Consider the following 16,823-nt stretch of genomic DNA (forward strand, 5'->3'; position numbering starts at 1 on the left):
AGTTGCTGGAAAAGCTCAGCAGGTCTGGCAGCATCTGTGAAGAGAAATCAAAGTTAATGTTTTGGGTCTGATGACCCTTCCTCAGAATGTCACTTTTCCTCTGTGCAAGCTTATTTATAAAAATGAAATAAAGCTGACTGTATCATATTAATAAATATAATTATACTTTTCATAGTAAATAAACAGAATTTATACCAGAATGGTGCAATAAGAACTAATATTATGTGTGCTGGTGTTCTTGTGCACTTGCAGTGTCCATTTGGAAGTGACGGAATTTGCAACATCTGCCAATATATTGTTTACATCGTGTATATGGCTGAGCAAAGCAGGATCTCTGCCGAGCACTTACTAGCAATTCTGAAGGAATGTGTATCAAAGGACAAAGTACAAGCTTGTACTTTCAAATAAACCTGTTGGACTACTGTGTGATTTTTAACTTTGTACACCCTAGTCCGACACCAGCACCTCCACATCAGGTATTAAAGCAAACTGTGAGCTGTGAATCAGACTTCTTTCTGGGAAGTGAACAAAACAAATTGAAGGTAATTTGTCTCCCTAATATTCAAACACCCTAAATATCTTTGTTGTCAGTCATTCTATGTGTATAATACACAACTCTGCCATGAAGATGTGAGTGTACTATTCCTTTAAGAGAGTAAAAGCTAGCAGTGACAGCACCAAGTGTTCTCAATAGATTAGATTACCTATAGTGAGGAAACAGGCCCTTCAGCCTAACAAGTCCATACCAACCCTCCGAAAAGCAACCAACCCAGACCCATTCCCCCCTGACTAATGCACCTAACACTACGGGCAATTTACCATGGCCAATTCACCTGATCTGCACATCTTTGGACTGTGGGAGGAAACTGGATTACTTGGAGAAACGGGGAGAATGTGCAAACTCCACACAGATAGTTGCCCAAGGCAGGAATTGAACCCGGGTCCCTGGTGCTGTGACGCAGCAGTGCTAACCATTGAGCCATCATGCTGTCCCATGTGCTCCAGCTACTGGGATAGCTGGTTGCCTGGAAATGACAAATAGATTCGAATTAGGTCAATCCGTTTTATACCAAATTCCAATCAAGTTTTATTTGTGTATAATTACAATCTTAAAAGCCAATGACACAATCCGATGCTTTGGGGTTATAAGATTAGGGAAAATTGAACAGTTGGGAGGAGAACTGTCACCAGACCAACAGCTGTAGACTGCTAGTCAGAGCTCTCTGAGAGGTACCTGTCTAGAGAAGGAGTTTGTATAGTGAAAGCCCTCAACACTGACCTGGAGAGCCAATCTAACGATGAAGATAAAGAGAAGATTTGACAGCTGGCTGGTTTTAAAATTTAGATTTTTCTGTAAATGATATTTGGGAGTTTTATTGAACCTTCCATTGGAGAATGTGCAAACTCCACACAGATAGTTGCCCAAGGCAGGAATTGAACCCGGGTCCCTGGTGCTGTGACGCAGCAGTGCTAACCATTGAGCCATCATGCTGTCCCATGTGCTCTAGCTTAGGACGGTGTTGTAAATAGTTGTTCATTAATTATTCTCTGTTATATTATAAGAAATAAAGTTGTTAATTTTTACTTTACATAGTTGTTGGCCTCTCGAACTTTCACAGATTACTGCACGGAATAAGTCCTTTCTGTGTTGCTGGTTTTAAGTTAAGCAGGAGAATTTACCCCATGTTGTAACAAACTCTCAAAAGCTATCCTAATACACAGGAAGGCACCTAAAAGTATTTAAGTTGATAAGCAAAATATGTGTTGAACGGAAGGGGAATAGGAGATGGGTGATTTAAATGAGATGGTGAAATTAAATGGTTAAATGAAATGATTTTCAGGAGTTTAAGAGGAGCACCAGCGTAAAGGGCAGAAAAATAGGTAACTAATGGGAGAAACAAAGTGCATGAGAATTTTCGTTCTAAAGTGCAGGGGGGTTGGAAGCTGGTGAGTGGTGAAAGTAATCGAGTTTTGGAGATTGATCTGACAGTCTCGCTCTAACGTTTAACACAGACACATTTGAGTGCCTGGGAGCAACCTATTCACCACAGTTGGGCTCCTAATTATTGCAGATAGGCAGGTAGTTATTACAGTAATTAACAGTTAATGAGGTTGTTAGAACGAAATCTCATTGACCTTTACATACACCATCTCTTGCACAGGTATCCTCAGGTTTGTGAACCTCATCAGCAAAATAAAGGCAAGATTGAAGTGAAGTTTGATGTTAAACTTAGTGCTGTTTAAAGGCAATGCTCCAAAAACATTCAACTTTATCACATTTACTGTCCATATGAATAAAAGCTGAGATATTACAGCTGGTGGCTCAGTTCTCTCCAGTTAATAGTTGACAGAGAATTCTTTTAAAAACAGGTTTTGCTAAATTGCTCAAGCTGGGGAATTAAGAGTGGAAGAAGCATTGTGTGTTTGACTGTACATGTGGAAAGGGAAAACAGCACCATCCACAACAGAGACAACGTGGTGCGCTGAGATTTGCAGTTAGGAGGTAGTAAGGACTGCAGATACTAGGAGTCAGAGTCGATAAGGTGTGGCACTGCAAAAGACACAGCAGGTCAGGCAACATCTGAGGAGCAAGAGAGTTGACGTTTCAGGTATAACCCTTCATCAAGCTTCCAAGCCCTCTGTTTCTTCCTATCACGTTGACCCAACTAGTACCCTTCCACTGACACTGTCATCTACCTGGGTGAACTGGTCCTCACCCTCAACAACTTCTCCTCCCAATCCTCCCACTTCCTCCAAACCAAAGGGGTATTCATGGGCACCCACATGGGACCCAGCTATATCTGCCTCTTTGTCAGGTACGTGAAACAGTCCATCTTCCATTGTTACACCGGCAACATACCAAACCTGTTTCTCCGCTACATCGATGACTGTACAGGCGTCACCTCGTGCTCCCATGAGGAGGTTGAATAGTTCATCAACTTTACCAACACCTTTCACCCTGACCTCAAATTCACCTGGACCATCTCAGACACCTCCCTCCCCTTCCTGGACCTCTTCATCTCCATTTCCAGCGATCGACTGAACACAGACATTCACTAAAAACCCACCAACTTCCACACCAACTTGGATTTCACCTCCTCCCACCCTGCCTCCTGTAAAAACACTATCCCTTATTCCTAATTCATCTGCCTCCGCCGCATTTGCTCCCAGAAGGACCAATTCCACCATAAAACATCCCAGATGGCCTCATTCTTCAAAGACCAGAAATTCCCCTCCCATGTGGTCGACGATGTCTTTCAGTGAATCTCCTCCACTTCCTGCACCTCCGCTCTCGAACCCTACCCCTCCATCCTCAACAAGGACAGAACCCCCCTGGTCCTCACCTTCCACACCACCAACCTCTGAATACATCGCTTCATCCTCCGCCATTAATGCCACCTACAAATACACTACACCAACAGAGATATATTTCCCTCCCCACCCCATCCACATTTCAGAGAGACCATTCCCTCTGCGATTACCTTGTCAGGTCCACACCCCCCACTATCTCACCCTCCCCTCCTGGCACCTTCCCCCTCACCTCTGTCCAAGGTCTCAAAGAATCCTTCCTCATCCGACAGAAATTTACTTGAACTTCTACACACGTCATCTACTGTATCCGTTGCACTCAATGTGGTCTCCCCGATATTGGGGAGACAGAACTCCAACTTGCGGATTGTTTCAGAAAATGCCTCTAGGACACCTGCACTGGCCAACCCCATCGCCCTGTGGCTGAACACTTCAACTCCCCCTTCCAATCCAACAAGGGCATGCAGGTCCTGGGCCTCCTCCATTACCAAACTCTAACAACCCGATGCCTGGAGGAAGAACGCCTCATCTTCCACCTTGGGACCCTGCAACCACACGCCATCACCAATTTCCCCATTTCCCCTCCCCCCCCTTATCCAAGTCCCAACCTTTCAACTCAGCACCAACCTCTTGACCTGTCCTACTTGTCCATCTTCCTTCCCATCTATCCACTCCACCCTCCTCTCTAGCCTGTTACTTTCAACCCCACCTTAATCGACCTATCGCATACCCAACATCCTTCCCCCCAGTCCTATCCCCCTCCCATTTATCTCTCAGCACCCCGGCCCACAAGCCTCATTCCTAATGAAGGGCTTTTGCCCGAAACTTTGATTCTCCTGCTCTTCGGACACTGCCTGACCTGCTGTGCTTTTCCAATGCCACACTCTTCGACTCAAGGACTTCTCATTCAATTCTGCCACAATTCTCACCATAGCCCACTTTGCTCAGCTTTCGGTAAGATTCTCCCCAATATTTTGAGTGAAACATTATTTCTCTCTTCACAGATGATGTCAGACCTGCTGAGTTTCTGAAGCATTTTCAACTTTTACTTCAGATTTCCAATATCTGCAATGTTTTGTATTTAGAAGGTAAGCTATCAGGAGAGGGGGGAAAAAAAAGGGGATGTAGATAAACTAGTGACTGGGCAAAATTTTGACAGAAAGAGTATAATGTGGGGGAAATGTGATCTGGTTTGTTTTGCCAGAAAAAACAGAAAAACAGTCTCCTGTTCCCCTTTGTAATGTCGACAGTTTAAAGAAAGCAATGTACACAAGCTTCTCAATGTCCTAATTATTAGAATCACACAGCACAGAAGAGGCTCTTCAGCCCATCGAGTCTACATTACACAACTACTACATTCATCCCAGAGCCTTAAATGCTTTGACTTTCAAGCGTTCATCTAAGTACTTCTTAATAGGTAGTGAGGTGTCCTGACTCAACTAATTTGGGGAAAGTGAGGACTGCAGATGCTGGAGACCAGAGTTGAAAAGTGTGGTGCTGGAAAAGCGCAGCAGGCCAGGCAGCATCCGAGGAGCAGGAAAATCCACGTTTCGGGCATAAGCCCTTCTTCAGGAATGAGGCTGGTGGGCCAAGCGGGCTGAGATAAAAGGCGGGGGGTGGGGTGGGAATTTGGGGGAGGGGCGCTGGGAATACGATAGGTGGAAGGAGGTGAGGGTGAGGGTGATAGGCTGGAGAGGAGGGGTGGGGGCGGAGAGCTCGGGAAGAAGATTACAGGTCAAGAGGGCGGTGCTGAATCCGGGGGTTGGGACTGAGATAAGGTGGGGGGAGGGGAAATGAGGAAGCTGGAGAAATCAGCATTCATCCCTTGTGGTTGGAGGGTTCCTAGGTGGAAGATGAGGCACTCTTCCTCCAGGCATCGTGTGGCCAGGGTCTGGCGATGGAGGAGGCCAAGGGCCTGCATGTCCTTGGCGGAGTGGGAGGGGGAGTTAAAGTGTTCAGCCACAGGGCTGTTGGGTTGGTTGGTGCAGGTGTCCCAGAGGTGTTCCCCCCCCCCCCCATACCTTTTATCTCAGGCCGCTTGGCACACCAGCCTCATTCCCTGACTCAACTAACTTCCCAGACAGTGCATTCTAGATCCCACAACCTTCTGGGTGAAAAAGGATCTCCTCAACTTAATCACAAAGAGTTAGTATGCTGGTACAGCAAGTGATTAGGAGACAGTGAGAAGTGTAGATGCTGGAGATCAGAGTCTCGAGTGTGGTGCTGGCAGCATCCGAGGTGTGCTGTGCTTTTCCAGCACCACACTCGAGACAGCAAGTGATTAGAAAGGCAAATAGAATATTGCTGTTCCTTTTGCAAAGGATATTGAATATTAAATAAATACTTGTATTTCTGCAATCCCTTCACACGTCTATCCCCCCACCAGGATGGTGTCAGGGCTCTCTGCTTCTTCCTGGAGCAAAATGTCTTCACCCACCATCACCCTCTTCCACTTGGCCAAGCTTGCCCACACCCTGAACAACTTCTCTTTTAACTCCTCCCATTTTCTTCACGTCAGAGGGGTGGCCATGGGTACGCACATAGCCCCAGTTATGTCTGTCTCTTCATGGGGTATGTGGAACATTGCTTGTTCCAGTCCTATTCCAGCTCCCCCCCCGCAACTCTTTCTCCGATATATCAATGATATTACTAGTGCTGCTTCCCTCTCTCAAGGGCATTGATTTTGTTTCTAATTTCCGTTCCGCCTTCACTTTCCCCTGGTCTATGTCTGACTCCTTCCTTCCTTTCTTCAACATCTCTGTTTCCATTTTTGGTGACGGAAATATCCATTATACTAATATCCATTATAAACCCACCGACTCCCACAGCCACCCGGACAATACATCCTCACACCCTGCTTCTTGTAAAGACTCCATTCCATTCTCCCAGTTCCTCCATCTCCATCACAAGGCCAACTTCGACAAAGGAGCCTCTGAAATGTCCACCTTCTTCCTCACCCAAGGATTCCCAGCATCATTGTTGACAGGGCCCTCAGCCGGGTCAAACCAATCTCCTGCATTTCCCACCTCACCGTCCTCTTCCCTCCTGCAACAGCGATAGGGTTTCCCTGTTCCTTACCTACCATCCCACCAGCATCCATATTCAGAAGATCATCAGCCGCCAATTCTGCTACCTCCAGTGAGATACCACCATTAGACACATCTTCCTTGCCCCTCTCTTTTCTGCCTTCTGCAGGGACTGTTCCCTCCGGGACATCCTGGTCCACTTTTCCTTTACTCCCAACACCCTTCCCACAGCTCCACGTCATTTTTCCTTACAATGACCGAAGGTGCAACACCTATCCATTTATTTCCTCCCTGCTAATGATCACAGGAATGAAAAGAGGCCCCAAAAAACCTTCACACGTTATAGGTTACTGCATTTGCTGTTCACAGTGTGGTCTCCTCTCCATTGGAGGAAACATAGTGTAGACTGGGTGACTGTTTTGCAGAACACTTGTGTTCTGTTTGAAAAAAGACCCTGATTTGCCTGCCACTTCAACATGCCAGCCTGTTCCTTGACCAACGTTTGTCTCTGGTTTACTGCAGTAATCCAGAAAAGATTGGTGCAAGCTGGAAGAACAGCATCTCATTTTTGGCTTGGGGACCCTGCAGCCTGCTGGGCTCTGTATAGAGTTCAATAACTTTAGAGTTTGAGCTCTTCCTTCCCATCCCTTATCTGAAATCCCACACACACCTTATCATCACATAGTCTGCTGTTCCTCCCAACTCATTGTTAGTCACTAACAGTCTCCATTAATAGCTGTTCACCCTTCTAGCCAGAGCTTTATTCACTTCTTTGTCCGACCAACTGTTCTTTTCTCTTGGGCTGTATCCACCTTTCATTTACACCTGGCACTTCTGCTCCCCCAACTTCTGCATTTTCCTCACTACCAACAGTTCTGAGGAAGGGTGACTGGCCCCCAAACCATTAACTCCGATTTATCTTTCACAGGTGTTGCAGAGTTTCTCCAAAACTCTTTTTTACAACATTTGCAGTTCTTTTTGACAGTTAAAGTGAGGGCTGAGTGCTGCTGAAAAGGGAAGAGTGAAATGGAGAATCTATGGTAAATGAAACAGGATGTGGTTGGCACTTAATTAACGGGGTACTGCTGAATCAGATACTGGAGTTAGGGTCAATAAGCTGCTTCTTGCCCTGCATCCAAGACCACAGCATGACGCACTTCCTTTCCAATTAAACCAATCCCAACTACACCTCTTTCATGAGAATTAAAGATTCGTTTTCGTTGCTGGCTAAAATGTTCTTCATTCTTCTAACTGGATCCAGACTAAAGTTTAGTCAGGCATCATTAAATATTAATGCATTTAACCTCCTCCAATTCTCAGTCCTCCATTGTCCATTAAGCTCAAGTGCACATCAAATTATGTGTGGCTTGGCGTCATAAGAAAATGCATTGCTTCAATCGAGCAGGAATCAAATAATTTGTGTGCTGACTTGATCATTCAATTTTTGTCTATGTAATGACATGCACAGTCCCCTTCCCTCCACATAAATCATCTTCACATTTAATAGCAAGACCCTTAGGTCTGATGGGTTTTTAACTACTGCTAGAGTTAGCAGTAAAAATATTTATTCCAGGTTTCATTTTATTCTGGGAATGAGTTAACGCTGGTGAGCCTTCACTGTGTGGCAACTTGCAAACCAGCATTTGGGTCTAACAAGGAACTGTTAGGAGATAACATCATAGATTAAACAGCAGGTGGGAAAATGTCGGACCATAAGCATTGGTATAAAGAATAATACTACAAGAACAGGAGGAGCTAATGATTTGACTGCCAAGTTTCAGGTACATTAGCTGTACGGTTAGATTGCAGGGTGATGCAGTGAAATTGCTCTATGACAATTTAAAGTCACTGAGGAGCATTTTAGCTGTTGAGAATCAAGCTTGTTTGCCATCACATTTCTTGTAAAAGACCCAGTATAAAACAAAGCAAATAGCACTGTTCCGACCAGAGATTTCTGCTCTTCACTTGAATGTAAAAGACCAACAGCATTCCACAACTTATGCTAAAGATAAATTAGCAAGTCAAATGGCAAGAGACAAAAGTAATGACTTCTCTTGATTTCAGTTCTGAAGAAAAGCCATTCTGGATTCAAACATTAACACTCTCGCTGAAATGCTGGAAAATGGAACTAGACTAATTTAGGATATCTAGTCGGTATGGGCAAGTTGGACTGAAGAGTCTGTTTCCAAGCTGACCATCTGACTTTCTCCTTTTGGATCTGCTGAGTTTCTCCAGTATTTTACTCTTCAGTTCTCCAGCATCTGCAGTAGATTGCTCTCCATACTCTTGATATGTGTGTCCCTTTAAGAACTCAGAGCAGAATCTCCAAGTGTTTATGGGTTCAACTTGTCCTTGACTGATGCTACTAGAGAGGAAACCTTCACGCAGAGCCAGCCATCTGACAACAATTTGATATAATTTACACTGCTGTCTCCACTTCAGATGCATGCACATGTTCACATTTTGGTGCAGACAGACATCAGTGTTTAACAGGATATTTTTAAAAAAAAATCAATTTACCCTCTGGGTTTGCAGCCATTGCTAGATGCAAGATAGAACTAAAGACAAAGGAAAATTGTCTCTAGCAATCAAAATTGAACCAACGCTACTTTGAACATGAATTGGAAAATTTGATATGCATACTACATGGGTGTTATTAAAACTCAGTAAAGGGAGTAAAATTATGGACACCATCAGGAATATTTGCTGCTGCACCACGTGGAAAGAAAATAGTTTAAAAATATTACCTGATTTGAAGAAAATCAATTACTGGCAGAGTTTTTTTTTGACTTGGCCTTTATTTTGCACAAAAGGCAGAATGTTCAAAAGAACTAGTGTTTGTATTTAAATTTGTTAAACTCAATATTACTTGCCCCTTCCCATCATACGCTCAGCAGGGGGGGTGGGGACCCCTTTGTCCTCCCTTTCATCCCATCAGCTTCTGCATTCAATGGATCATTCTCCACCATTTCAGAACTTTCATCATTCAAGTGAAAAGTGATAATTCAATTTAATATAGTTAAGGAAAACCACAAAGACAAACATTTTTGCTTCCAGTTGTGGAAAGCCTAATTTTACTAAACATGTGTGATTTGTTTTGTCAGCAAAGACTATTGAGATATTTAAGGGTAAGTCAGTAACAGAGCAATGGGTTGCATTCACAAAAGTCACCATTAGGAGTAACTAGTTTCCCATAAATGTACAGGATGTCTAAATCCAGAACTTCACTAGTTGTGAAGGAGCACAGGATAGAAATAATACAAAGGGGAAGTTTTTAATGTATCCAGGTTTACTGATGATGCAAAGCTAAGTACAAAGCAAACTGTGAGTAGGTCGCAAAAGTTAGGTGCACAAGCAACAAAGTGGCAGATGAGTAAAATGTTATTCACTTCAGGTCATAAGAATACAAATGTGCAATGGTCCCTGGGATGAAACAGTTCTCCAATAATCAGCTGAGTAAATTGCAACTATATTCAAATTAAGAAAGAGGGATGATCTCTTGGAAACAAAGTACTGAAGAGACTTGACAAGGTGAATATTTGCATGAAGATTTTCCTGGATGGGGAAATCTAGAACAAGGGACAGGGTAAGTGTCAGGATATGAAGTCAATCATTTAAGATTCCTAAAACTCATTTCGGGATGTGGACTTTACTGACTGGTAGAACTTATTGCCGAATGCTAAATGCACTTGAAGTTGGTGTTGAACTGCCTTCTTGAACCATTGTTATCCATTTTGGTGTAGGTAGATCCATAATCCTGTGAAGGAGAGAATTTCAAGATTTTGACCCAACAACAATAAATCTTATTTCCAGGTCAGGATGGTGAGCAACTTGGAATTGGTGGTGTTAGAATGTGTTTGCTGTCTCTGTCCTTCTAGAAGTAAGTGTTTGGAAAGTTCTGTAATAAGCAGCCTCCATGAAGTTTTTCAGTGCATCTTGTAGATGGTGTACACCTGCTGCTCCTGTGCATCATTGGAAAAGTGAGTGAATGTTTGAGGTGAAGCAAACAAACAATGGTATATAAGAAGCTGCCTTCTTTGGCAACAAGTGTAATTGAAGCTGCACTCATTCAGACTGGCATCCACCACCGCATGTGGGTCCCAGTTATGTTGGACAATCCTTGTTCCAGTTCTACACTGGCCCCCTCCCACAACTTTTTGTTTTCAGTACATTGACTGTTTCAGTGCCAGCTCATTTTTCTCCAGGACCTTGGAAAACTTGTACATTTTGCTCCCAATTATCCATCCCTCTCACTTCCACATCCTCCATTTCTGACATTTCCCTTCCTTTCCTTGACTTCTCTGCCCTCATTTTGGGGAAGAAACTATCCTTTGCCATTCACTACAAAGCCACTAACTCCCATATTTACCTTCACCAATGCTCTTGCCACCCCACAACCTGCAAGGATTCCATCCCATTCTCCAATTCCTTTGCCTCCATCGCATTTGTTCAGCTGACATGGCTTCCTTTTCCATAACTGGTTTCCCACCTTCTGAGAGCCTCAACCATATCTGACCTATTGCTTATGCTTTTGCCATTGAGAATGATGGGAAGGGTCAACGGTGTGATCGCTCCTCCATGCCCCTTTAACCTCCAATTTCACCCCGCTAGCCTCTGCATTCAAAGGAGCATTCTCTGCCATTTCAGACAACTCCAGCAGAACCCCATCAAACCCATCTTTCCCTCACTCTCCCGTCTGCATTTTTCAGGGATGGTCAAGAAGGCATACGGCATACTTTCCTTCATCAGATGGGGTATTGAGTACAAGAGTTGGCAGGTCATGTTACAGTTGTATAAGACTTGGTTTAGCCACATTTGGAACACATCTCTGGTTGCCACATTACCAAAAAGATGTGAATGCTTTGGAGAGGGTGCAGAGGAGGTTGACCAGGATGTTGCCTGGTATGGAGGATGCTAGCTATGAAAAGAGGTTGAGTAGATTAGGATTACTTTCATTAGAAAGATGGAGGTTGAAGGGGATCTGATTGAGGTCTACAAAAGAGGTATAAACAGGGTAGATAGCAAGAAGCTTTTTCCCAGAGTGGGGGAATCAATTACTAGGGGTCATTAGTTCAATGCGAGAAGGGAAAAGTTTAGGGGAGATGTGCGTGGATGTTTCTTTATGCAGAGGATGGTGAGTGCCTGGGATGCGTTGCCAGCAGAGAGGGTCGAAGCAGGCACGATAGTGTCATTTAAAATGTATCTAGACAGACCCATGAATGGGCAAGGAACAGAGCGATTACAGGCCCTTGGAAAATAGATGACAGATTTAGATCGAGGATCTGGATCAGCACAGGCTTGGAGGGCCGAAGGGCCTGTTCCTGTGCTGTAATTTTCTTTGTTCTTTGTTTCCTCCAGGACATCCTAGTCCATTCATTGACCACTAACATCACCCAACACCAACACCCTCCCCCCAGATATCTTCCCATGTACCTGCAGAAAGTTCAACATCTGCCCCTCCACCCCCTTCCTGCTCACCATCCAAGGGACGAATCAGTCTTTCCAGGAGAAGCAGTATTTCACCTGTACTACCTCCATTCCTGTGAATTGTATTCACTGCACCCAATGTGATCTACTCTACTTTGGAGAAACCAAACACAGACTGGGTGACTGCTTTGCAGACTACCTCCAATCTGTGTGCAAGCACGACCCTGACCTTCATGTAACTGGTCATTTTAACATCATGCCCTGCTCGCACGCCCACTTGTCTGTCCGCTGCATGCTGCAGTGCTCCAGTAAACCGCAGCACAAACTGGAAGAACAATGTTTCACCATCAGATTTGGGCACTTTACAGAGTTCTGGACTTGAATTCAACACCTTCAAATTGCGAATCAACTCCCCTTCTTTTAACTTTCATTCTCTATCACTGTATCTTCCCCCTCTCTCTGTCCCATCCTAGTGAGAATGTCTGTTCTTTCTAGTCTGGCAATTAGACACACCATTGTTCTGCCAGCCCTCACAGTTCAGATTAAGTGATTGGAATATCAACATACTTTCTCCTGAGCACTCTACACCCCCTTCCCCATCTGCCCCAATATTGCCAAAATGCTGCCCCTTCCACACTTGTACGCTCAATCACTGAATGTACTCAAGGCTGAGAAATGGATTTTAGGCGTTTCTTAGAGTTCAGCAAGTTGAAAAGCAGCCAGGAAAATAGAGTTCTTGCAGATGAGCTATAACTTTGAATGACAGGCACAATGGGTTGTCCGTTTTAATCCTGCTAAATGTGTCTTTGGATACCAAGCACTTGATTCTGCATATTACATAAATGCTTACAAAGGAATGAGCTGGGAAAAAAAATCAGAAAACCAGAGTGTATAAAAATATTGGTAAGTGACATCAAGGAAAATAGATCTTTCCAAAGCTAGGGCTGTTTTCCCTGGAGCATCAGGGGCTGAGGGGTGACCTTATAGAGGTTTATAAAATTATGAAGAGCATGGATAGGATAAATAGACAAAGTCTTTTCCCTGGGGCGGGGGAGTCCAGAACTAGAGGGCATAGGTTTAGGGTAGAGGGGAAAGATATAAAAGAGACCTAAGGGGCAACATTTACACTCAGAGGGTGGTGCGTGTATGGAATGAGCTGCCAGAGGATGTGGTGGAGGCTGGTACAATGACAACATTTAAGAGGATGTGTATATGAATAGGAAGGGTTTTGGAGGGATATGGGCCGGGCGCTGACAGGTGGGACTAGATTGGGTTGGGATGTCTGGTCAGCATGGACAGGTTGGACTGAAGGGTCTGTTTCCATGCTGAACATGTCTATGACTCTATGACCCTAAATACATAAAGGGAATGGTAGGGACCATTTCTGCATGATGAATCATGATTCTTAATGAACACATAATGTAAACATTTAGCCTAAAATTGGGCAACCCAAGTAGTGAAATTTACTGCTTGTCTCACCCCCACTAGTCTGGAGGGGTGTGGGGGAGGGGGAGCAGGCAGTGGGGGAGGGGGAGCAGGCAGTGGGGAAGGAAAGAAAGATGGGGAGAAGTGCCCCAAACAGCATGATTTTTCAGAGTGTCAGGGGAGCAAGGGAGTTGGATCCACTTTAAATGGACACAGAATTGGGGTAATCACAGGAATTGTTGGCTGCCAAGGCAGAGGTTAAAAGGCCCACTTTGGTACTCTAGAATTTCATCCTCACTGTTTTGGTAAATATGTGGGGACAGTGCTTCATCCTCACTCCTCAACACACCACCCTATTTACCAACCATTTCAAACTATGCAATCCATTCCCCACCCACTGTCTTATTGCCGTTATGCAAACTTAGTCCTAAACCATGATCCTGAACCATTCACTTCCATGGTTCATTCTAGGTCTTGCATTTACAGTGCAAACCTGTGCAATCCCACATTCTTGAGACTCTTTACCCAGACCATTCTCTATGCCTGTTCACAGGGTGGTGGGGGGAAGACAGGATATGGTAACAAAATGGAGCTAAAAGGAGAGGGAAGGAATGTTTTCACATTTGGAGGCTGTTAAAGTCAATATTGAGCCCAGTAGGCTATAAAATATGTCATCTGAAGATGAGCTATTGCTCAACCAGTTTTCACTCATTGCTGGAGCAATGCAGCATGCCGAGGACAGACACGCGGGCATGTGAGCAGGGCACAGTTAACATGGCCTAATTTGGGAAGGTCGGGGTCATGCTTGACAGCACACTGGAGGTGTTCCACAAAACAGTCAGCCAGTCTGTACTTGTGTTCTTCAACATACAGTAGACCACATTGGGTGCAGTGAATACAATAATACAAGACAGGTGAGGGTCAGGTGAAATGTTGCTTCACCTGGAAAGTCTGTTGGTGAGCAGGGAGGAGGTGAAGGGGCAGGTATTGCACCTTCTGCAGTTACATGGGAAAAGCTTGGTGTTGATGGTTGAGGAATGGACTAGTGTCTTGGAGGGAATGAGCCCTGTGAAACGCAGACAAGGGAGTTAGGGGAAGATGTTTGGCATTCTGCTAGAGTTCACTGAAATGGCAGTGAAAGATCCTTTAAATACAGAGGCTGGTGAGATGAAAAGTGAGAACAAGGGGGACCTGATCAGAGCGATGGGAAGGGGCAAGAGTGGAAGCATGGATGATGGGGTGAAGGTAGTTGATGACCCTGTGAACCAGTGGTTATGGAAGAAGAAAACCATACCAGAGGTGCATTTTGGAAGGTGGCATTATCTAAACATATATGACATAAAACTGGGAGAATGAGATGGAATCTTTGCAGGATGTGAGGTAGGAGGTGTTGTCGTGAAGGTAGCTACACAAGCTCTTGAGAACATTTTGAGCCTGCTTAACACTATTCAACACTTAAAGATCCTTTGACTCCATTGAAATCACAATCATTATAGTGGCATTGTGGTAATATTGTTGCGCACAGTCCAGACTAAATACCGGGACATAGAATTTAAATCTTACCATCTGCCATGGAGGGTTCAATCCATCAAAATCAAACTGCAAGCCAGTTCTGATGATTTAAAGTATCATTCATGGATTGGGGAATCATGCAGCTCACCAATGAAGATCAGAAGAACTGGAGACACAGTAAATCCAAAACGAAAGCAGAAATTGTTGGATCTGGCAGCACGTGTGGAGAAAAATCCATTAATGTTTCAGGTTGAGTAACCATCCCTCAAGACTCACTAATGCCTTTTTTATTTGAAGGAAGGCAATTTGCTGTACTTGGTAAGTCTGGCCTGTTTGTTATTCCAGACACTGAACAAATAGAGTTGGTTCTTAACTACACTTTGAAATAGCCACTGCACAATTCCATTCTAGGGCAACTGGGATGAACAAATACAGGTCTTGCCACTGATGCCTACATCCCATGAAAGAAAGAACAAAGATGCACAGCATGTTTTGCAAAAATCTTACCCCATGTAAGCTTGAAGATTTTTGAATATTTCACATTTCCTACAGGAGTATAACTCCTTAGTCCCTTTTAATATAGTCTCCTCTCACCCTAAACCTCTGCCCTCTAGTTCTGGACTCCCCCATCCCAGACCTTGTCTATTTATCTTATCCATGTACCTCGTGATTTTCTAAACCTGTATAAGGTCCCATCACAGCATCTGACGCTCTAGGGAAAACAGCCCCAGCCTATTCAGCCTCTCCCTATAGCTCAAACCCTCCAACCCTGGCAACAGCTTTGTAAATATTTTCTGAACGCTTTCAAGTTTCACAACATCCTTCTGATAGGAGGGAGATCAGAATTGCACATAGTATTCCAAAAGTGGCCTAATCAACATCCTGTACAGACCTCCAAACTCCTATACTCAATGGTCTGACCAATAAAGGGAAGCATACCAAATGCTGCCGTCACGGTCCTATCTACCCACTATTCCACTTTCAAGGAACTGAACCTGCACTCCAAAGTCTCCTTGTTCAGCAACACTGCCCAGGAACTTACCATTAAGTGTTTAAGTCCTGCAAAGCACACTCGCAGAGGATGGTGCATGTATGGAATCAGCTGCCAGAGGAAGTGGTACAGATTGGTACAGTCACAACATTTAAGAGGCATCTGGATGGGTACATGGATAGGAAGGGTTTAGAGGAATATGGGCCAAGTGCTGGCAAATGGGACTAGATTAGGTTAGGATATCTGGGCAGATGGATGAGTTGAAAGGGTCTTTTTTTCATGCTGCTCATCACTATGACTCTCTATAACACATGTGTGTTCTTGAGTTAGTTTATTTTACTTTGATTTGTGCAAGGATACACTCCTGAAGAAGGGCCTGTGCCCGAAATGTCGAATCTCCTGTTCCCTGGATGCTGCCTGACCTGCTGTGCTGTTCCAGCAATAAAGTTTCAACAAGGATACACTAACCACCTGGATGAACATCTTGGATCCTGCTAACTCCACCTGATTTGTCTATTTTCCAAGATAATGAATACTGCTCATTTTTCTTGCTTTTATTGTGACTTTGTAGGCCTTGCATGATCTCACAATTTCGTCTGATTTGGGTACAACTATTGAGGTTGCCCAACTTAGGTAATATTCCGTTGCACACTATTTCTCTTTAGCTTCTTTTTAATTCCTCTTCAATCTAGGTTTTGAGATTATTCGGAAGTAATCTGACCTTGCAATATACTGATCCCATACCAGATCTAAATTGATCTAAAAAAGCATTGCTTCTGCTACTCCATGAATCTCTGTGGTTGTCTTAACTTTAAAAACTTGTTTCCATTCTAACTTTTATCTGGAAGCCCATCTTTACTGATTTACTACCATTATCTTTTTAAAGAAATTATGCTGGCAAACATTTGGATTCACTTTAATGCAGTGTTCTACCTGTCAGCACTCAGGCAATCTGACATAGTAAATTAAACCTACCTGCAGACTCTATTCCAAAGAATCCAGTTGCTCTCCTCTCTCCTCACCCACCCACAGCCACCAGTCTGAGCATTGAGCAAACATCAGGCTTTTATGGCAATAAGTAATGCTCTTAGGCAATCCATATTGAATCCTGTAACTTAATCAGTCAGCAAATG

The 16,823-nt window shown here is 44.0% G+C and overlaps 1 long non-coding RNA gene across 1 annotated transcript; it reads left to right on the forward strand.

Annotated features, from left to right (window-relative positions):
- Positions 1–497: 497 nt before the first annotated feature.
- LOC148152073 (uncharacterized) lies at positions 498–16,085 on the forward strand. The gene is made up of 3 exons (XR_015757154.1): positions 498–542; positions 4,314–4,397; positions 16,046–16,085. It is a non-coding gene; the product is annotated as an uncharacterized LOC148152073 (long non-coding RNA).
- The last annotated feature ends 738 nt before the right edge of the window (positions 16,086–16,823 follow it).

The sequence above is a fragment of the Chiloscyllium plagiosum genome, unplaced genomic scaffold (genome assembly GCF_037043375.1).
Source record: "Chiloscyllium plagiosum isolate Xiang-an unplaced genomic scaffold, Cpla_swu_hap1 HiC_scaffold_1, whole genome shotgun sequence".
Lineage (NCBI taxonomy): Eukaryota > Metazoa > Chordata > Chondrichthyes > Orectolobiformes > Hemiscylliidae > Chiloscyllium > Chiloscyllium plagiosum.